Here is a 24,092-nt window from a genome sequence, read left to right on the forward strand (position 1 = left end):
GGCACATAGACGACATAATCTGATTTGCGTGTTAGGGCTTTGTTGATGAGTCATTCCTGTTCTCCAAATGGTGTCATGTCTGATGTTTTGTTGACACCAAATTGGCATGCCTTGCATAGTTTGCATCTATAGAATCCTTTTCTCTGGGATAGCCGCGAACCTCTAGTTTGGCTGGCAGGATCATTTTGGACCAAGGTGTCCTTCATAGAGGGTGCTTTGTTGTAAGTTATGGCCACTCTGGTAGCAGATGGCCAATAACTGGGTCACTGAGGACAAGCGGCACATATTTTCTAATGATGTCTTTGATGGCCTTTTCCTGCTTGTTGTACCCCAGGATGAATCTAAAGGCTTCCCCTCCTTCCTCCTGTCTCCTTTTTTACCTTGAATGCTGTTTTATCTGATTCAGGGAACTTATTGGAGGAGTGTGGCTCAATGGTTAGAGCGGCAGACCCTGAAGCAGAGTTCTGGCCAGGGACCAGGGTTCGATTCCCGCCTCGGCGGGGCTCGGGCTCAATTTCCTCGGACCTGTCTATTCTCGCCTCGGTGCCTATTCTAATCACGGGCCCCACGCTGCAACTCTGGGCAATAGCCTGCTTAGCCTCCACACTGGCCCCAACAGCGCTAAGGATGTCTGGCTTCACCCTGGGGGTGCCCAGGAGTGGACACTTCACAGGGAAAGCCAGGAGGGGTTCCACAGCGGTATGAGTATCAGCGCCAGGAAACCGCTAAAAGGCGACACCGCAAGGTGGCCGTCTGGTGACAGTGCGCTCTATAAGTACCTTGACATTTACATTTATTGAGTAGGACTTCTCTCGCTATCATATTGATTCTCTTAATGGCAGTGTTGACACATTTAGTAGAGTATCCTCTCACTAGGAACCTATTTAGCTGGCTAGCTGGGCTGCCTTTAAATCATCCTCGCAGCTACTAATTCGTTCGGGCCTGAGCATCTCCCCGTAAGGGATGCTCTGGATCAAATGTTGGGGATGAGAGCTGGTTGCATGCTACACTGAGTTGCCTAAGGTTGGCTTCAGATGCAGTGTTGTCTCCAGCTTGCCCTCTCTGCTATGGATCTGGACCGCAAGGAAATTGACTGTGTTGGAACTCACAGTGGCCGTAAATTGTAGGTTTTAAGCTGTTGATGTTGAGACCTTCAATAAACTTTTCAGCTTCTGACAGGGTCCCCTGCCAGATTACAAAAAGGTCATCTATAAACCTCAGCCAAATTTTGATGTTGTTTACAAAACATGCCTCATGTTCCTTGAGTAGGACCAGCTCCTCCCACCATCCCATGTGCAAACAGGCATAGCTTGGGGAGAATCTGGCCCTCACGGCTACGCCTTGTTGTTGCTGGTAAAGTGTGTTTAGAAACATAAAGATGTTGTTATATAGACAAAACAACAATTAACTAACATTTTGCTGTGTTGTACACACTAGGGCGGTCTACTTTCGAGGAAGAATTGCAATGCCCTCAGACCATCTTGATGATTAATGGAGTGAAGCTACGTCTAAGGTGATTAGAATGTAATTGACCTGCCACTCAAAATTCTGTATTTATGACAAGAAATCCCCTGTTTCTCTGATGTAAGAAGGGAGCTGCTGCACATGTTCTTGCAGGAAGTAGTCCACATACTGGGATGATTTCTCCAGTAGACTATTGCAGGCCGATATTATTGGTCGTCCTTGGGGTTTCAGAGGGTTTTTGTGTATTTTTGGTATAAAATAGAGGATTGGTGTCACCGGGTTATCATTTCTCAAGAATTTATATTCTTGTAGAGTCAACATCCACGCATTTTTCCACGCCACTATTTTCATGTGGTAGTTGTTATATGTGGTTTTTAGAGACACTGTATCACTTTTGCTGTAACATTCTCTATCAGCTAGCTGGCTCATTGCTTCTTCTACATAGTCAGCTTTCCTCCATACCAAATTACCCCCTTTAGCTGAGTTGCGTATGACAATCTCTGTGTCAGTCAGGGCCGGACTGGGAACCAAAACCGGCCCTGGCAAAATGCTTGCTTCCCCCTGCCCCTCACCCCCCAAGCCCCCCGCCCCCCCCCCCCTGGGGGTTTGGGGGGTCCACCGAGCTCTTTGCCAGGGCTGGTTTTCGGCCGATTTTGTTACAGGGCCGATTTTGCAGCTGTGCTGCAAAAACAGCTGCGTAACAGAAACGCCCCCAGGGGCCCAAAACCGGCCCCCATCCGTGCGGCCGACCGGGGGATTGCCCGGTGCCCGCTACGGCCAGTGTCAGTCCTTAGTTTAGTCATTAAAAGATGGTACTGGAGTTCTTGTTTGTTGGTCTTATGTCCTGTGGTTCTTTGCACTCTGTGGGTTAGTTGTTTAATACCAGTCACTGTTTGCTCATGGAAAATATCGATGGCATCCCTCGGTGTAATGGGGTTAAAGGTAGAGCGGGGTTTCAAAGGTGTAGTTTCAGTGTTTCGATCAGTCCTTCTATTAGTACGTTCAATTTCCTCGTTGTCTTTTGTAGAAGTATTGTTCTCATTCAGCAAGTCCTGCATATCCTGTCGGATTGACATTTCAGACGCTGTGAGGTTGAGTGGAGGGGATTTAGGCGAAGGTTGATCATATTGACTGATCGATGTCCTGTCCAGTGATTTATTTTGGAGCAGATAATATTTTTTCAACTTTAATCTGTGCACACTCTTAAAAATGTCCATTCTTGTGGATGCATAATTAAATGTGCTCTCTGGACATTATGATAATCCAAGAGATAGTAATTGCTCCTCTGCCTTATTCAAATCCACTTTAGCAAGGTTTATTATAGTTTGACTACCGGTTGGTTCGCAGGTTACTTGCGTTTTCATTTACGCAGTGTTTGCCTTTTGGGATCTTCCTCGCTTTGCTTTCCACCTCTCACGGCGCCTTGTGGATCTGTTTTTCCTTGTTTGTTCATTTGACTTCTTGGGTGCAATGTCTGTCTGCACTCCAGATATAAAAAATCCACCTCATCAGCAAGCGATAATTTGGATGGTATAAGTTTAGCCTGATGGTCGCGGGGATCTGATTCGGTCTCGCTCACGATTGCCGAGCTCAGATCCAAGTTTGATGTAGTCGCTGGTCTTATTCTACCGCTTGCGGAGTTTGATTTAGCAGCTTGTGCTCCACTATATTTGGATATTTTTAACAAATCATACTTTTTGGCAAATGTAAATATGCGCCCACACTTATAGTCAGTTTGATCTCTGTGGAACTTAAAGGTCTTTCTCTCACAGATTTTTTCTACTTCCTTACGGAGTCTCTTGGTCATTTCCTTCCTTACTATCTCCAGTTCTTCATTTTGCCCCAACTCATTCAGTTCATCATTGATTGATTCTATTTGTTCCTGTAATTTAATGCGATCTTTTTTGGCATACTTGAGCAGAATAGTATCTAATTTCCTGGACGATTCTAAATTCGTCTCTGCCCATTCTTTCATCATCTCTTGGTCAGGATTTTCATAGCTGGGGGGTATTATAATTCGTAATCCCTGTGGGACCCTCCCCATGTCTAAATATCGTTGAAGGGATTTAGCTTCCCACCGTTTGCTTTGCTCTGTTTTCATTAGTTTTTCCAAATGCTTTACTTTATCCCTCAGGCTGATAATCCTTTCGCCTGACGCTGCATTGTGTGAAACTGAGTTTGTTCTAGGTATTCGTGCATCATCAAAAATTTCGGCAGCCGCTGCCTCTTAATCCCTAAGCGCATCAGCTGACATCGCGCTTGTTTAGAGCGGTTATTGTTGATTGTAATTTATGGATACCCTGGACTGAGCCTGCCGTGTGCTGCCCCTTTTCCTCATGTATCCTAGCACACCTCTTTACCCAGCTGTACAATTGTGGTAGCCTCCCTCTTTCCACTCCTGGCCAGGCGCCCTTCGCGTCCTCCGACCCATGTTCACCTACCTTGAAGTGGATGCGGGTTGCCGATGCCGTAGTGCTTGATGCTCTGGGGCCTCCCGGATTCTTCTCTAACACCTGCTTCCAAGCTGTGCCTCCCTTGAAAGCAGCGTTGCCCAATGTCGAAAGGGGGTCCGTGTTTAGCCAGAGGAGTCAGAACCAGCTACACATAGCAGAAGTACTCCACCATCCACTCGTTGTCACCCAAGAACTGGAGCACGGACCACAATTCAGTGTAAGTAAGCTGTTTTTATTCCGCTCTACAAAACAGCAGCCATTACGCGTTTCGACCCCGAATGAACCTTGATCACATGACGTGCTTCACAGTTAGCGGGTTGGTTTTCTACCGATATATATATGATACATTTAGCATTTTTTTGTATTCATTTTAAGTAATCTTTCAACATGCTTTTAAAATTTAAGTGACGCTTATATTTTTTGTTTTTGTATATTGCTGTTTATAGTGTGTGTGTGTGTATATATATATATTCACTGAAAAAACCATAGGTTTTACAGACGTTATAGTTAGGAATTAGCATTTAAAGAACCTTTGAAATTCCCTAAAAAAACCATAGGTTTCAGGGACGTTATAGTTAGTTGGACATTTGACTCATATAAAACCAGAGAAATTTGCCCGTTATAGTTAGTTGAGCTAACTATAACTCACGCGCCCGCAATGCACTGGTAATGGCTTCACATATTACATCACTCATGACATGGTCAGTGACATCACTGATGACATCACTGAATTTCGAAGGTTTTTTTAAATGTTAATTTCATATTTTAATATCTATAAAACCTATATTTTTTCTACGTTTTTTTGGTAATATTTTGGAACTCTATTATCCTTTTTTTTTTACTTTAAAAATTATGTAATATTTTATATCTTAAAAAAAAAAATGCATATCTTTTCTTTTTTGGGGGAGAAAACTGTAGTCCCGTACCGGTAATGTACCAAGCTCCATCAGCACGCGAATCCTAACCGCCATATTGCTAAACTCGTAAATGATGCGCATTTCATATCCGACAGGTTCGTGGCACCGCGTCCCGCGCAACATCATATACATATGAGGTCGCGCCAGCTGCGCAGTACCAAGCCGCGCATTACGTCATGTACGTATGGGGTCGCGCCCGCTGCGCATTGCGTATATGAGTGCACGCTGCCAGGCCCTGTGTTACGTCATAGACGTATGGTCTTGCACCGGGTACGCCATTCCCTCATTTTTATTTACAAACCTATATTTTTTCTACTTTTTTTTTTGTAATATTTTGGAACTCTATTATCCTTTTTTTAAACTTTAAAAATTATGTTATGTTTTATATCTTCAAAAAAAATATGTTGTAATGAGTCCCATAACGGTAGTGTACCAAGCTTCATCAGCACGCGAATCCCATCCGCCATATTGATGAACTCGTAAATGATGCGCATTTCGTATCCGATGGGTTCGTAGCACTGCGGCCCGCCTAACATCACATACGTATGAGGTTGAGCCAGCTGCTACTTTGTTATGCGATGGGTACGCAGTACCAAACCGCGCGTTATGTCATGTACGTATGGGGTCGCGCCCGCTGCGCGTTGCATATGCGATGAGTGCACGCTGCCAGGCCCTGTGTTACGTCATAGACATATGGTGTCACGCCGGGTACGGCATTCCCTCATTTTTTTTTATGTCTACAAACTATATCTAAATAACTTTAAAGTGTATATGAGAGAAAGCGATAATCTAAAATATTTTAAACATTTATATATTTGTAACTGTAATAAATGTATATTATGGTAAATATATTTTCTCAAAATCGCGTCGGGTGCGGTCTCCTTGTGCGCTGGGTGCGCGATTGCCATGTGACCTTAAAATAAAGCATTTGATTAGTTCATAAAATCTCCCATTGTAGCAGTTGGAGAACGGCAACCATTTTAGTCATTCTCTCTACAGCATTTGATGAGACACACCTCTTCTGCTTAGAGAGCTTTTTTGAAAACTTTTTGCAATGTACACATATCTTACACTACACACAACATGCAACCATCATCTTCATCAATATTCATGATCTGTAAAGTAGCCTTCCACCTGTGATAGCCATGCACCTAAAAGTTACTGAACCAAAGTTTTCCCCACTGCAAGAGGTAACATGGTTGCATACGCTGTCCACAGCACAATGTAATGTGGTACGGCCCAGGGGCAGTATCATGCATAGATAGTGAACACACGGACACAGATAGATAGTGGAAGTGGGTACGGGCACGTGCGCTCGACTCCTTTTTATTACCAGGTTCACATATCCAGTGACGTCAGTGCAGAATGCGTGTGAGGTGAGTGTAAACCAGCCCTCAGGGAATGGTTGCTGCTAGCATCAACTACAACAGTAATCATTGGATCACACGCAGAGATTCAATAATAAAAGGGTCAATAGTTTGTGTTGCAGTAAGGTAGGGACAGTAGATGTGAAATAATACACAAAAGATTCTATCGTAAAAGAACCATAACTTCTGGTATACTGAGATACAGGCAGTAGATCTGGAATAATACACAAAAAGATTGTATCATAAAGGGTCGATCAGTTCTCGTACACTCAGCTAGCCACATCAAAAGCATTCAGCTTGTGCACAGCCAGCGATGATCCGTGCTGCGGGCGGGCCGTACTAGGAGCCTTGTCTGTTGCCTATAGGACTGCCTCATCTGCAATAGCAACTCAATCTAAATTGTGAACACTGCTGTCTACAGTGTAGGCCGGAGAGAGCGGTCAGCAAGGGTCCACAGCCACGTGGCATTGGCTTGAGCTGTTCTGTTTGCAGCATGCAAAGCAACAAAAAGCGTAAGCGGAGCCTGTGATCATGCGTATGCGTAGTGCGGACAGAGCGCACTGCTGCAATGTCTTTTGCCTACAGGACTGCATCATCTACAATAGCGACTCGATCTGAATTGTGAACACTGCTGTCTGCAGTATAAATTGAAGGCAGTAGTCAGCACAGACATCCATCAATACTTTTTCTCACTACCTCTTCACAAAATACAACAACATAACTTACAAAAAACTCTGCAATAAATAAATCAAACAATTCGAATTGCGATCTCTGCTGTCCACATTGTAGATTGTTATTCAGTGTTCGTTTCCACTACCAAGAAGAATTTGGTCATTGTACTAAACCTATAACTCATCTAAAAAAAGTTCTTCAAGTATGTATACTAAAAGGATATTATGCATATTTCAATAAACGTTGTAGTTAGTTGCCTACTGGATTCTGTAATTTAACAATCACCACTCTATCTGAATTGTGAGCCCTGCTGACCGCAGTGTAGGCCAGAGGCAGTGGTCATTAACGCCTCACAGCCACGTGCCGTTGGATTCGGAAGCACAGAGTTGGTTGCACCTGGTCGGAGGGGGTACACAGAAATCATCACAGACTTTAACTTCTGACATCCTCAATCATAGAATCAAGACCCCGTTTCACTGTTCAGACCTGCTGTACCGCGGTGTACTCCAGCGACTACAGTCAACCAAGCCCAATAATCATGTGCAGCAGTTAGCTACAGAAGCACAGAGTGTGACACACCTCAACGGAGGGAATTCTGTGAAAAACAAGCAGCAGGTAATATCGGATTCCATCCATTGTGGGATCTAGACACCGTTCCACTGTTGGCACCTAGAGTTGGATGCACCTGGTAAAAGGGAGTACCTTCATCTCCACTCTCAGATGCAGTTCTAACATCGTCCATTGTGGGATCAAGACACCGTTCCACTGTTGGGACCTAGAGCTGGTTACAGCTGGTCGAAGGCAGTACCTTCATCTCCACTCTCAGATGCAGTTCTAACATCATCCATTGTGGGATCAAGACACCGTTCCACTGTTGGTACCTGTTGGACTACTGTGTTAGTAGTATACAGAGCACTCCACAGTGCTGGGCCTCAGACTGGGTGCTGTGTGCCTGTGTCGCGGTAGCCAGTGTTGATCTCAGAAGCCTTCCCAGCTCACAGACCTCGGCCCAGGAGCTTCCGCCGGCACGTGGTGGGCCCTCTTTCACATACGACGGTGTCGAAAGGTGAACTGTGGGACATATGTGCGTCGCAGCGGCCATGACGGTTTCTGGGTACCAGAAGGCTGAGAGCATCATTCACGCACCCACCTTCGCTTACGGCGTCAGCCTCGTGGTGGTGTAAGCTGCGCAGACCTGGCAGACACATTCGCCATTCCAGAAGAGAACCACACCCAGATAAATATGCCTTTTATTCATACCCCTACGCTAGCCTTGCGTACGTTGAGCCAGCCCACAACGCTAAAGATTTAGGGAGGGAGGGGGCACTATGTTTTCGTAATCTTCCCTACTGACTGTTCCATCATAGTTGCGTCCACTGTCCACTTCACTCAATAGACCATCAGTGTATGTTGACATGTACATGTCTGTGCTCTGCATGCTCAAGTCTCTCCGGCACATCCCCTCAACACTTTGCATTGTATACTTTTATAACCAAGAATCACTTGCCACCTTCGCACATACTTTGCTCCCATCCCTTCCCGCATTCTGCATTGTGTGGCAGAGGTGCCGTAGTGTTGTTGTGTCTGCTAGGTGTACATGTTGTTTGTCATATTGTATGTGATTATATAAGGTAGCACATTTATTCACGAGCAGTGGTTTCTCCCATTTACATATCGCTGTCTTAAAAAGGATACAGAAGTTTTTCTCACAGGTGAAAAGTGCGACCACAATGGCAGTCATTCATTACTATGCAAGAATGTCCAACTGCATGACGCTTCTCAGCTTACAGCCCCCAATCTTGCGTGCTTTCTTAAAAGCACGCCAACTCCCACAAGCAGACCAACATTCACACAGCTTTCTAACAGCAGTTATCTGGTTCTTAATAACATGGACTGCTACGGAATGTGAGTTGGCATACCGTATGTCCTTACTGTTTCAAACCGAGTAACTTCCTGTGGCAATGTCTATTCCCACCCACAAAAAGTAACTCCCACAGTTCAACTTGGCCTTCAATACCTACTTTGAAAACAAATTTCTTTAAACGGAGAAAACTGAAAGCACTTTTGTTTCAAACAGAAGTGTCCCTCACTTCTGCAAAATAAATTTATCGACTGCAGATAGCACGAACTTCAAGTAAAATACAGTCCCTTTTAAATATGAACCTCCCATTACACTTTGTGAATTGTTACACAATTTTCAACACATCTGACACTCAAGGTCTGGCATATTTTTTTAACACTGTCTCCTCCGGCCTTGTCATAGGCTTTCAAACTTTTTTGGGTATAATACCAGACTTCATTCATTCGATCATCTCTGAAATAACAGGAACAGTGCCCATAATACTCGCTCTGTTTGCGGCCATCCTACTCAATCAATCAAATCAATCAGTCACTTGTAAAGCGCACTACATACTCCCGAGGGTCTCAAGGTGCTGGGAGGGGGGGGGTCCTACTGATCGAACAGCCAGGTCTTGAGTAGCCTCCTGAAGGTCAGCAGGTCTTGGGTCTGTCGTAGGCTCAGTGGGACGGTGTTCCATGTCTTGGCGGCGAGGTGGGAGAAGGATCTCCCGCCGGTGGTTGTTCTTCGGATGCGCGGGACGGTGGCGAGTGTGAGGTCAGCGGAGCGGAGCTGGTGGTTGGGAATGTAGAAGGAGAGTCATCTGTTGAGGTAGGCTGGGCCGGTCTTGTGGAGGGCCTTGTGTGCGTGGATGAGGAGCTTGAACGATATCCTCTTGTTGATGGGGAGCCACTGCAAGTTTCTCAGGTGGGGGGGGTGATGTGGCTGTGTTGTGGCACGTTGAGGGTCAGTTGTACCGAGGCGTTTTGGATGCATTGCAGTCGTTTGATGAGCTTGGTCGGGGCTCCCGCGCAGAGGGCGTTTCCGAAGTCGAGTCTGCTGCTGACGAGGGCCTGGGTGACTGTTCATCTTGTATCAGTTGGGATCCACCTGTAGATCTTGCGGAGCATGCGGAGGGTGTTGAAGCAGGAGGAGGAGACAGCGTTGACTTGCTTGGTCAATGAGAGCGTTGAGTCGAGGATGATTCCCAGGTTGCGTGCGTGGTCGGTGGGTGTCGGGGCTTCCCCCAGAGCCGTTGGCCACCAGGAGTCGTCCCAGGCTGAAGGGTTGGAGCCGAAGATGAGGACCTCTGTCTTGTCCGAGTTCAGCTTCAGCCGGCTGGTCTTTATCCAGTCAGCGACAGCCTTCATACCTTCGTGGAGGTTGGCTTTGGCAGTGATGGGGTCCTTGGTGAGGGAGAGGATCAGTTGAGTGTCGTCAGTGTAGGAGAATATGTTGAGGTCATGCTGTCGGGCGATGTGTGCGAGCGGGGCCATGTAAATGTTGAACAGTGTTGGGCTGAAGGAGGATCCCTGGGGTACGCCGCAGATGATCTTTGAGGCTTCGGATCGGAATGGGGAGAGGCGGACGCTCTGGGTTCTGCCGGAGAGGAATGAGGTGGTCCATTTCAGAGCCTTGTCTCGGATCCCTGCGGCGTGGAGGCCTGCGCGTAGTGTGCGGTGGCAGGCGGTGTCATAGGCAGCGTAGAGATCCAGGAGGATGAGGGCTGTGGTCTCGCTGTTGTCCAGCAGGGTCTTGATGTCGTCGGTAACGGCGATGAGGGCGGTCTCGGTGCTGTGGTTGCTGCGGAACCCTGACTGGGAAGGGTCCAGGATTCTGTTTTCTTCGAGGTATCGGGTTAGCTGTCTGTTGACGAACTTCTCGATGACCTTGGCTGGGAACGGGAGCAGAGAGATGGGCCGGAAGTTCTTAAGGTCTCTTAGGTCTGCCTTGGGTTTTTTGAGTAGGGCGTTGATCTCGGCGTGTTTCCAGTTCTCTTGGAAGGTCGCGGTCTCGAGGGAGAGATTGATGACGTTGTGCAGGTGGGGTGCAATGGAGCTGCTAGCTCTGTTGAAGATGTGGTGCGGGAATGGGTCTGATGGGGAGCCAGAGTGGATTGTACTCATGGTCTTGATGGTGTCATGGGTGATCACGCTGGCCCAGGCTAGCAGGGGGTCGTGGTCGATGGTGTGCGGAGGGTCTGTTGTGTTGCTGTCTGTTGGGGCTGTCTGGGTGTTGAAGCTGTCATGGATGTCTGCTATCTTGCAGTGGAAGAAAGTGGTGAGGGAGTCGCAGAGGGCTTGCGACTGTGGGATGTCATTGGAGTTGGAGCTGGGTTTGGAGAGTCCCTTCACGATGTTGAAGAGCTCCTTGCTATTGCGAGCATTGTTGTCGAGGCAGTCTTTGAAGGAGGTCTTCTTGGCAGTCCTGATGAGGTGATGGTGGTTGCGGAGGGCGTCCTTGTGGGCTGCGTGGCTGTCCGGAGTCTGTTCGCTGTGCCATTTATTCTCTAGTTTCCGGCAGGCTTGCTTGGAAGCTAGGAGTTCTGGGGTGAACCAGCTGGCCCTCTTGCTGGTGTCTCTGTGGGGGGGTTTCTTCAGTGGGGCGAGGGTGTTGGTGCAGTCGTTGATCCAGCATCCTACTACTATTTTTGCTTGTAAAAAATGGCTGCTCTCCCTGTGGTAACAATCATGTCTGACAGAATACGCCTCTACGCGAAGCTACCTCAATAATATCGTGAAAAAATGGAACAACTTTTCGGCTGCCTGCCCCCATCTATTATCGGAGCCAGCTACAACATGTCATTTATTTACACATATGCAATCTGCGTGCAACCATCTTTTTATTACAAAACTTGCCCATTCCACTGGCGAATGGATCTATGCCTTGCCAACATCCCAACAATCTCTCCCGATATCCAGCAGGGAATGGAGTATCTTAAAAACCCTGAACTTGATTGTTCGGACAGTGGAGCAATGGCGGATGCAACGCAAAAAGGTATCCTGGCGGAATGGGATTTCTGCGCAGCCGCAAAAGATCTCCTGCAACATGCGACCTTTGACAACATCGCAGATTGCCTGCTAATTCAAATTGCCGCTCCAACATTCGAGGAACATTACTGTCCCTTGGAGGATATGAATTGGATCGCTTCGCTTTTCTCACACAATAGCAACAATCGCCTCTTGGAACATTACGCATCTCAAGCCGCTGAAGAACTTCCGGACTGCAATCTCCAAGACTTGTAAGAAATTTGCGTTATCCTTGGATTGATTTTTTCCAACTTTTTTGACTTTTTCCTATAAAATGTTTTAATACACTTCAATTGAACTATTTTCAAATAATAACTTTCTAAGTATACTCAGGCATTTGAACTCTGTTTTCATTATTGCCCCTTACGTCTCCAGCCTAATCAGGGATGGGTGATGTATGGCCTATGCAAATACCTATTTACTTGCTAAATTAGCCAAAACCCGACATCCATTTTGAAACCATGTCTATTCTTTGTGCACACGTCTCTCTGCCTGCCTGTTATCCACAAAGCCCTTTCAAACAAATTAGCTCATCCTCAGCCTCTGCTCACAAGCTGGTGATCAAGATCTAAAAACACGACATTGTTTACGAAATAGTTGGCACAGTCTGGTAATCGTATCCTACCTTTATTTTCATTATAGAATTTACTCATTCATGTCTAATGGCTATTGTTTATGTCACATGGAACTGTAACATGTAATGTGCAATTCACTGATGCAGCAGCTTAGGTTTGAATACAGCAGAAGCAGTTCGAGTTTGCCTCAGCTCGATGCCTTAGCTCTTGCACAAGAATGAAGGACTGAAGACAATAATGTATGGTTTGACGAGAAGGGTACCGAATGTGCTTCTGAGAAGCGCAATGTTTGTGTTCCTCCTCGAAGTTCCGATGTGAGTAGAACTATTACCAATTCTGACACGCACCAGATTGAATCTACTGTAGGAGAGATTGCTGACTGTTCTGCTGTTGATAATTTTGTGTTACAAAAAAGGAGTACCAGGGTACCTAAGAAGTTTGATGATTACATTTTGGAATATATTTTATTTTTTGTTTTCTTACAGGATACATCTGGTAATCGTATCCTACCTTTATTTTCATTATAGAATTTAGAGTCATTCATGTCTAATAGGTATTGTTTATGTCACATGGAACTGTAACATGTAATGTGGAATTCACTGATGCAGGAGCTTTGGTTTGACTACAGCAGAAGCGGTTGGAGTGTCCCTCAGCTGGATGCCTTAGCTCTTGCACCAGTTGGTCCATTTATGGCACTTATATAAAGACACTTTTTATATAACTTTCACACTCCATCGCTTTATTACACACAGCCACTTTCTTCGACACACCTGATTTCACCATTTGTCTCCTGTGGCATTGCAACATTCTGCATTATATTCTTCACGATTATTTCTTTATTCCTGCTTGCTAAAACACTTCATTCGAGTCTTCACACTGGTAGGGGTGAGTAGTCGCTTCCCACTCCCTGTATGGTATGAACGAATACTAACACTACTTACACAGGTATGCTACAGTGGCGAGTATCCTACAGCGCCCAAAGCACATCACTTTACAGCAATAAGCTCACGGCTTAGGCTCACGGTTTGATCCCCGAGTCTTCAGACCGGTAGGAGTGAGTAGTTTGCTTCCCACTCCCGCTATAGTCTAAACGCATACTAACACCACTTGCACAGCTCTGCTACAGCGGACAGAGCACATCAGTTTACAGCAATCAGCTCACGGTTTAGGCGCACAGTTTCATCCCCAAGTGTACCGCCACCTCACCTTAGCACTATCTCACTCTGGGCAAAACAGCACTTTCACACCGGTAGGGGTGAATACTTCGCTTCACACTCTCTGTATAGCACACCCTAACCACCCCACAGAGCTCACAGCGCTCCTACCCTACTTTTTTGCCCTTTTTTCCCCTTACTCACTTCAACGGAATCACAAAATGGCTGCCAACACTTCCTAGTTGCAACCGTTCGCAGCCAATAACCAGCAAGCCCGTGCTCTTAACGCCTCAGTCAATCAGATGGCAGAATTCCCAAGTATCAATATCTGTAAATGTCGATATTTCTCCAAAACTACTGAACGGATTTACACCAAATAAACAAAAGCGTGCTTTTTAGACCAAGACCCTTCTGCCTGCTAAATTTGGGGTAATTCCGCTCCCCCGTTCGACCTGTAGCCTTGTCTAAAGTTTCTTATCGAAATTGCATGGAGAAAACACGTTTTTGGACCCCCTTTTTTCTCGGCCCCCCCGTGACGAATCATCCCCAAACTTTTAACATAGGAGCTGATATGAACAAAGAGTTCGTTTGGAAAATTTCATGAAGATTTATCAAATGACGCCAAAGTTATAAGCAAAAAAAAAGAAATATTTCTCCTCCAATGGAAACTTGGTCCTAACTATTACTACCTACTGGCGACCGCCAGTAGGTAATATATATATGTATCCAGCTCCAAATCTCACAACCCAAGGAAAGAGAGAGACCGCACTCAGTCAAGGGTGAACTTGGTTGCTTTATTCAGCCGAGAAAACAAACAGGACGCGTTTCTGCTTCGTGCCCTCTTCCACTGTTACAATGAGCCGGATGTTTTCATCATACTTGCAATAACAAAAATCCATTTACTTCCGGCGCACCTCATTTCACAGAAACAGATAACGGACTGTTACTATCACAGTTTCTTGAGCGCCATCTTTCAGATGTAAAAGACCAAATCAATATCAAAATGAATTCTTTTTTACACTTTTTTACATCGAATCGATCGTGATTGTTGTAATGCAATACACCTTGCTCCTGCTATATATGAGCGTTTTGTTGAGATATTTACAAAATCAAAGGTAACAATGACAAACTGTTTCATTTTATGCGTAAAACAGGTTTTATCTTGAAATCATTCTCAAAATTAATTAACGGTAATCATTCTACTGCAATTAATGTTGGTGCAGTATTCTGTGTAATCACGCCCCCTATATGAGCCCTTAATTTCATCAACCGATCAATTCATTGACAGTATATTCAATCTTATGTTTTCGCATCTGATGATGGCACATAAATATACTTTTCAAGAATTATACCATAAATTAAATTAACCAAAATTGCGCCCTTTATGGGCTCTGATAGAGGTAGCAGCCTTCCTTTTAACAGATCAATTCATTCTTAAATTTAAAATTTTAAATGTGTCCACTCAGTTGTTTATGCAAAGAAGAGTGCAGAGGAAAACAAGAACGAGAGAAGGGAGTGTTCATCAACCATTATTACTAGCATTCATAAGGCAATCAACAATAGTAATTTCAAATTGATCTTATCCATACAATTATCAAAGATGTATAGCTAATTCCTCTTCTGTATTCAGGCCTAGTGGAACCTTAGGTTGTAAATCAATTATAAATCTAGATTCCAGCCTTCATAGTTTACGTTCTCTGTTCCCTCCCCGTTCATTGGGGGGAACATGATCCAAACAAAAGAATCTCAAAAGATTTCTATAGCTATTGTGAAATTTAGCAAAATGTCTTGCTACAGGATACGTGAAATCATTTCTCTCAATCGCCCTTGCGTGTTCTAATATCCTCCGTTTGGTTGGATGAATAGTACTCCCCACATACTTCAAGTTGCAGGGACATACTAGGCAATAAACACAGAAGGGTGTATTGCATGTCAAAAATGTATTGATGACTCTAGGTTGTAGCATTCCCGGTACATTATACGTCAATGTTTTGGGGCTGCTCCTGCAAGCCTTACATTTGGAGCAAGGAAAAAATCTTGTCAGAGGACTGATTCTTGGGTTAAATGGGATTGCCTCAAAATGACTCTGAACCAATTTGTCCTTAAGGGACCGACAGCGTCTCTACAGTATTCGTGGATGATCAGGTAAATTCTTCCCGATCACCATGTCAGACTTCAAAATGTACCAGTTGCGGGAGAGAAACTTCCTAACTGTTTCTGACTCATTAGAGAATGTGGTAATTAATCTGACTGTCTCCACCCTCTGTGTACTATGCTGTATTTTATCTTTCAGAAGACATTGTCTAAGGATCTTCTCCACTCTCTACAAGGTTTTCTGTAACAGATTGGGTGAATATCCTCGAACCTCTCTATCGCATATTGTGCAGCATGTTGAAAGTCACTTTCTCTTGTGCCGTTTCTTTTTAATCTGAGAATTTCTCCGTAGGGGATACTGCCTTTTAAGGACTTTGGGTGACTACTATGTGCCTGAAGGATCGAGTTCCCTGCCGTCTCTTTTCTAAACAGGGAAGTACACATTTGTCCGTCACTTATAAAAACCTTGAGATCTAAGAATGCCACTTCAGTTGCACTGATGTGCTCGCTGAAATGTAGGTTGACTTCATTATCGTTAAGTTCATGAATGTATTTTTCTGCCTCATCACGTGAACCCTTCCAAAGGAGAAATAAATCGTCGATATATCTATACCATCCTATAGTGGATGATACCCAGTGATTGCTCCTTTCAGCCCAGGCCACCTGCTTCTCCCACCAGCCCACAAATTAATTTGGGGGTGGGGGCTAAGCAGGTGGCCATCGCCGTGCCCTTGATCTGTCTGTAGTATTGTTTCTGGAACAAGAATGTTATTTGTCAAACAGAACAATACAAATTCGATAAGCATTTCATTGTGTTCAGCATATTTTAGGGATCTCCCTTTCAAGAAATACCAGATAGCATTGATGCCATTAACATGATCAATACAGGTACATAAACTCGTTACATCAAGTACCATCATGAGCATATCAGATTCCCAAGTTATGTTAGAGATTGTTCCTATAAAACCCTTTGTATCTCGAATATAAGATGGTAATGTTTTCACAAAGTCAGCTAGGAAATGATCGATATATTGTGCCTTTGATTCTGTCAGACTTCACTTTGAGGATATAAAAGGGCGACCAGGAGGCGTATTGGCGTCTTTGTGAATCTTGGGAAGGTGATAAAATGTGGCTGTCACCAATTTCCATTCATCTGCGTCAATCATTCCCTTATCAATCCATTTCTGGATCATTTCATGATAAGCTTTAATACTTTCAATATATTCGTCTTTAGAAATTTTGGCATCACATGCGCTGTCCTGGCATTACTTTAGCGATCTTTCCAGACACTTACGTGGATTGCTACCCATCATAAAAAGATAGGAAATCAAATCTGGATCCAGATTGGGCATATAGCAGACCTTTATCCTCAATCTGAGGCCTTGAGCATTCCTCCTTTAAGACATTTCTCACCTCTCTCTCCAAAGGCCTTCTCATCCACTCCTTTCATAAATTTACTCACGTGGCCCAAAGACCACAAGTCTGGGCTTCTTGGATGACGTATGTTGTAAGGACTAAATATCTCTTCTCCCATAGGGTCTGTTATTACTGCATTTACAGAAGTAGATGCATCCCCCTTAATGTCATGTTATCATTTAAATCATCATCTTGGTTTATATAAAAAATGTATTCATCATACATCTGACCCATTCCTTGCATGACATTATCATCAGATTCCTCTGTCATTTCATCATCTGACATTTATTCTGGGTCACAAAGGACACCTTTGCTCTTCACGCCACTTCAGACACCCACATTGTTCATAGTGTTTAATCCATCTTTACTCCTCCTATTCATATGCTTCATTTTCCTAAGCTTCTTACCCTTCTTACTACCTATCCTACTCTCCTCATCCTCTGTTAATGACCAAAACTACTCTTCTGAGGCACAATCCTTCTTTTTCTTGTCCATAACCAATTTCACAACCTCTCTCATAGAGGCCTTTACTTGACTTTGTATTAGTCTCCATAAACTTTCCTCACTCACCTTTCCTTCCACCATATTCTGTTCACCACTATTTGCTTCTGTGTACACTTCTTCTTTATCTTTTTTTTAAAAAACACCTTCTCCTCTAAACTATTTTATGAAACTAAATCTTATTCTCCAAATTGTATCTTATTAAGATCCTAATATTCCTAATTATATTATTCTCTAATTATTTCCTCTCTTTCCTTGCACCTCAGATCAGCTGTTCATGACTAATATGTTACTGTCTCTGATAGTCACAGAGCTCTCCTTGCAGCATAAGCATATTCTTTGTTTTGTTAATACTTTCTAGCCCTATCCAAGATGGCTAGTGCGATCTTGTGAGATCACGGTAACCAACCCTGGGCCTTTCCTTGTATTCTAAAGTGTGTGCGGTTAGAAAACCTAAACCGTCACGCTGCCATGTATTCTTTTGAAGGGAGCTCGGACATACCTTACGCTGAGATCTTCTCCCCTTTAATGGCTCTCTTAATGGCTCTGCTGAATGCGCCGGACCGCCTGTCGATAAACTCTTAAGCACGTTGCCGAAAATAGCTCTAATTGGCCTTCTTCAGATGCCCATAGAATTAAGTAGAAAACCAAAGGACATATGCTAGAATTGAAAACCCTTCAAGACACCTACGCGAACAATCCCTAATTAAAACGTTGTTCTATAACTAAAAGTATTTCCATCAAATGAATCATGCGCCAGCTTCCATAAATTAAAAGCCCTTCTTCCATATTCTTTCCTCACAAACTCATACTATTCAATGCAGCCCTCGAATACATAATATGCTATAGAAAGTTGAAAGGTTCTTATCTGATCAGAAGCAGCATTTTAAAGAGGAAGAGTGTGCTATTGTGCTATTACAGTGACATTTATGTAGTGTGGTGTTCTAATTTTGGATTGTTCTTGTTTGGAAAAGTTATTTAAAGGTGCTGATGACTGAGGTGGCACTAAAAGAGTATACATAATGGTTGCCTCCGGTCTTGTAACCAAATCTCCACATTCAGGGCAGAATCTGCGCACTGCGCCCTGCAGAAAGTGCGCAGTGTGGAGATTTCAACCTGAGTGTGGAGATTCACCCCGAGTGCAGAGATTCCGCCTCTAGTCCAGTGACACCGCACTCGTAACTTTACTACACATTTTACCTTCATGTGTCATGCCCCTACTGTGGTTCACTAAATATTCTCTAGGCCTGGGCAGAGCTCACATAGTTTTACTCTTTGGAATTCTGTGGAGTTTGCTGACAAACTCTACCAAATTCGGCAGAGTTCTGCAGGTGGCAGAGTATTGCGCAGCGACCCCTAATGAAGTCCCCTTGGATGCTTAGGGTAGTTTGGGGCCAAGAACTTCTTCTTTTACCACCAGTAAGTCCCACACAACAGGATTGTTGAGACCTCATTGGAGGCCCGCCATCTTTCTCAATCAATCTGCAAACGCGTCTCCTGGCGCACCACTGGTTGGAGGATGAAGTCCCTTTGTCTGCTGAGGGTCGTTGGGGTCCATGAACCCCTATTGTTTCCACCAGTTGGTCCCACACAGCAGGATTGCTAAGACCTTCTTGGAGAGGCTGCTGACTTTCTCAACCACTCTGCAAATGTGCCTCCTGTCGCACTACTGGTTGGGGGAGGAAATCCAGTCATTGGGGGGTCAAAAACCCCTATTGTTACCACCAGTAAGTCCCACACAGCGGTACTGCTGAGACCTGTCAGAGTCCACGTCCCCTTTCTCAACTACTCTGCTAACAGGCCTCCCGATGCATTACTCATCAGGGGATGATGTCCCCATGGATGCTGAGGGTCGTTGGAGGCAAAGAACCTCTATTGTTACAACCAGTAAGTCCCACACAGCGAGATTGCTAAGAGCTTGTCAGAGGCCTGCCCCGTTTCGCTACTACTCTGCAAACATGCCTCCTGGCGCACTACTTATTGGGGGATGAAGTCTATGGGTGAGCGCACAAGAAAACTCTGCTCTGCCAGCTGTTGGTGGAGTCTTCGCTGAAGGCTGTGTTTTAAGCAGAGCCCAGAGTGCAAAACTCCCCAAACTCCACCAGCAGAGTGGAGTTTACCACCCACCAATCAATCAATCAAGGTTGCTAAAGCACAGCTACTCCCCCAAATGGGTCTCAAGGCACTGGGGGGAGGTGCGTGCAGCTCCTCGGTATTCAGGGGCGGCATCGGAGGCCAGGTGGTCGGAGGACTTCCCTGTCCTGTTGGGTACGTGCAGGGCTGGGTGCTCATGGTGATTCATCCAAGATCCAGGTCTTGAGGTCCTTCAGGAACTTGGAGAGAGTTGGTGTCTGGCAGAGTTGGAGAGGGAGGGAATTCCATGCTTTAGCTGGGAGGTAGGAGAAGGAGCGTCCTCCTGTTTTGGTCTTCTTGATGCATGGTACTATTGCGAGGGAGAGCTGGGCTGAGCAGAGGGATCTTTGGGGTGCATGGAATGAGAGGTGATTGTTCATGTAGGTGGGGCCGGTGTTGTGGAGGGCTTTGTGGGCATGGGTGAGAAGCTTGAAGGTGATTCTCTTCTCAATGGGGAGCCAGTGTAGTGCCCGCAAGTGTTGGGTGATGTGGAAGTGGCACAGTAGGTTTAGGACTAGTCTGGCAGCGGCATTCCGGATGTTCAGGAGTTTGCAGGTGAGGTTCTCGTTGATCCCAGCATAGAGTGTGTTGCCATAGTCCAGTCTGCTGCTGATGAGGGCGTAGGTGACGGTTTTCTTGTGTTCGAGGGGATCCAGTTGAGAGTTTTACGTAGGAAGCAGAAGGTGTGGAAGCAGGAACAGGTGAAGGCGTTGATCTGGCGGTGCATTTTGACTTCGGAGTCCAGGATGATTGCGAGGCTGCGTGCATGGTCCTTAGGTGGTAGTGGTTTCCCAAGAACTGGGAGCCACCAGGTGTCACTCCAGGCATCAGGATGTGGGACTATGATAAGGACTTCGGTTTTGTCTGTCTAGGCAGCTATTCTTCAACCATCTGGCAACTGCTTCCATTCCTTTTCGAAAGTTGTGTTGCGAGATGTTGGGTTCATTGGATAGTGAGAGGATGAGTTACGTGTCGTCTGTGTATGATACGATGTTGAGTCCATGTGATCTGACGATGGAAGCAAGAGGGGCCATGTAGACGTTGAACAATGTAGGGCTAATGGATGATCCTTGGGGGACACCGCAGTGGGATCCTTGATGAAAGGAGGTAGTCTGACCTGCTGTGTTCTGTTGGAGATGAATGTGCAGATCTAGTTGAGGGCTTTGTTTCGGACTCCTGCATTGTGGAGTCTGTGGGCTAGGGTACGGTGCGAGACTGTTTCGAAAGCTGCAGAGAGGTCCAGGAGGATGAGGGCCACAGTCTCACCTTTGTCGAGGATGGAGCGGATGTCATCAGTTGCGGCAATGAGGGCGGTCTCTGTGCTGTGGTTTTTTCTCTAGCCTGACTGGGAGGAGTCGAGGATCTTGTGCTCATCGATGAAGGAGGCAAGTTGGCTGTTAACAGCTTTTTCGAGGACTTTCACCAGATAGGGAAGAAGGGAGATCGGTCTGTAGTTCTTGAAGTCGGTGAGGTCCTCCGATGGTTTCTTTAGGAGAAGGTTGACCTCGGCGTGTTTCCAGTCGTCGGGGAAGGAGGAGGTCTCGAAGGATTGATTGATGATTCTTTGTAGCTTGGGGGCGATGATGTCTGCTGCTCTGTGGTAGATGTGGTGGGGGCAGGGGTATGTGGAGGCCAGTTAGTGGGTGGTCCTCATGGTCTTTAGGGTGTCTTCGATGCTGAGGGTGGTCCAGCTGTCCAGCATCGGCTGTGCAGTGCTGCAAGCTGTGGGGTTGGTTCCTGAAACAGATGTCAAACAAATGGCCGCTCTTCCTACAACTGCATGAGGAGGGACACAAGCATTAGCATGAATCCGAAGTCTGAGGTATGAGAAATACCCAGGAGGAACTCCAAAACCAAATTAGTCAACTCAAGGGCCGAGTTTGGGTTTGTCTTCCTTCTCATCTATTTTTTCCAGATCATTGAACCACTGGAGATTGAAAAGAAATGTGAGTATTCAAAGAGGAGGACATGTTCCCCATCCCAGCCAAAGTGGCGAAGCTGCAGACGTTGGTGCACCCTGAAACACAGCAGCACACGTGGGACCACTGGTGGCAGGAGCACAAGGAGGTATTGTGCGAGAGAGCGCCGCGATGTTAGAGACTGATAGAAAAGTGCCTGATAGAGGGGCACAGGTGGCTGGACAAGAGGCTGATAACACCAGTGTAGATCATTCATGTTCCAAGCCGCAGCGACCCTAGTGAGCGAAGCTCCACTATTACTAGAGACAGTGTAGAATAAACTGCAGAGCGACTGTCAATTAGGTGATTGAGAGATTGGTGGAGAAGTCCACATGGCTGAGGCTTGCCCCTGCAAATGATGGAGCATTGAACACCGTGAAGGGAGCATTGTTGAATCAGGTTGTGGAAGTGTGCCCGTGAGGACAAATTGGGTCAAGATTTCTAATTGGAAACAATGTCAGGGGAAACAACGAATGATTATTTAGACAGACTTAAGGATATGTATTAAAAATATTCAGGCCTAGCCTGCCCAACGGTGATGTCTCAGGAAGCTGTGGGTGCTGGTTTTGGGCAGGAATTATTGCTGAATGTTAGAAGCCAGTTGACGACCTTTTGTATCAGGTGGCAGACAAAGAAACAAGCAGAGTCAGTGGCGATCACCAACCACTATGTGACCTGAACAGAAAGAGAATACTGAATTGAAGTTATGATCAGTCTATTAAAGGAACAGGGCGAGCAGGAGGCCAAACAGGGGAAAGGAGGGGAGGGGAAGAGGAGGACTGGAAGGGGGAGGGTGGGGAGGGAGATTAAAAAGGAAGGGTGGAGAACCCAGGATCCAGGGGATCATGGTATGAATGTGGTCAAATAGGACATTGGAAGCAAGATTGCCCTAATACAACACAAATTGCTCCAAGCTTCTCTGAGCAATCCGGATTTTGACAGACTACTCAAAAAGTGTATTTCCAATTTTCGGACAGTGTGAGAGGTTCGGACTGTTTCATTTATACTTTAATCCCAGTAGATCAAGAGGCTCCCAGTGTAGATTGCGTTATTGTTGGTAAAAACATGGAAACCGTTCACAGAGCCTTGAAAAATTCTGAGTTCTCTACTATGACTCTGATGGTTTTTTTTTCTGTGTCTTTGGTCGAAATACTCTTTTTTCTGTATGTTCGTGTTCACATGATTGCCCTATTTTTCAGGGGGTTCCAGCACCCTTAGATGTATTATGGGTGACAGAAGGGCAGACATATCCTTTTATTTCCTCTTTCTTTCTCACTCTGAGGTAACTCATGAACTCTAAAAAAGTTTTCAGACATGGCAATTTGCTGATCATATGTTCTTTTCACTGAACTACTCAACGTTGTAACTAAAGCATCGCTCGCAGTTGGTTCAATGTATTCAATGAAAATTTATTAATTGAATACATTGAACCAACTGATTTTGCTTTCTAAAAAAAAATGTTTTTGCTTCTTCTGCTATTACTTTCTTTGTTTGTCACTGATTTTCGACATGTGCTGTTTGTGTGCACTGGCCTTATTAAGAAATAGGTCTTTGTTTTGAATAATGTCATTTATTTGCTCTCTGGCCATGATACAGAGATAATAGCAGTTGTGAAATGCGTGTTGGCCTTGGTTTCGGTGCGATAAAAAATTTAATTTGTGGCACAATTATTTTCAATAAAAGAATCAAATTCATTGAAGAAGTCTCCAACTCACCCCTGTCTGTTTGTGCAGTACTATTACTATTACTATTACTATTATTATTAGTATTAATACACATGCAGGTGTTCTGGTGTGGAGGAGCCAGAAGGAACAGTATCCAAACCGCTACAGCCCCTGAGATGGATGGACAAGGCAACAACAAAAGCTACAGTCTGTACACCAGGGCCCATGTTTATCTTTTTTTTCGTGCAGCGCATCAAGCCGCATTGCTCTGCTACATGAAAGGGAAAGTGCACAAAGGTGCTGTATTTAACATCATACAGTGCATTCCTGTCCTTTCCTAGGGCTGGTGAACTTTTGGCTGCTTAGTGACCACACAGGCACCCTTACGTCATGGTGCAAAGGTGCCTGCATTGTCAGCAAGATTATTTTTGTGCACCTTCCTGCACAAAAACAATCCACAAAGGCGTATTACTCTTTCTGTGTGTTCTGCATAATGCAGCACATGTAGAAAGAGCAAACAATGAGGACAAATAAATATATTTCTCCTCGTTAGGCCTCCCCTGGTGAGGTGTGGTATTTTGATGCATTCCCAGGTCTACCACTAATGGTAAATCTGGGAATGCGCCAAAATCCATGGGTTTTGCGTGGGAACATCCAAGCAACACCCATCAAATGCCTCCCTGGGGCAGAGTGTCACAAGGCATCGATTTTCTCTGTATTTCGTTACTATGTATTTATCACGCCACTCAGGGACGAGGCAAGATGGCCTTGTGTGGCTTGATAACTCTCACTTAGGTTTTGTGTCGCTCTAGCACCCCCTCACATAGCGCAAGGGTGACGCAAAACCTTGATAAATCC

The sequence above is a fragment of the Triturus cristatus genome, chromosome 1_1 (genome assembly GCF_964204655.1).
Source record: "Triturus cristatus chromosome 1_1, aTriCri1.1, whole genome shotgun sequence".
NCBI classification, from domain to species: Eukaryota; Metazoa; Chordata; class Amphibia; order Caudata; family Salamandridae; genus Triturus; species Triturus cristatus.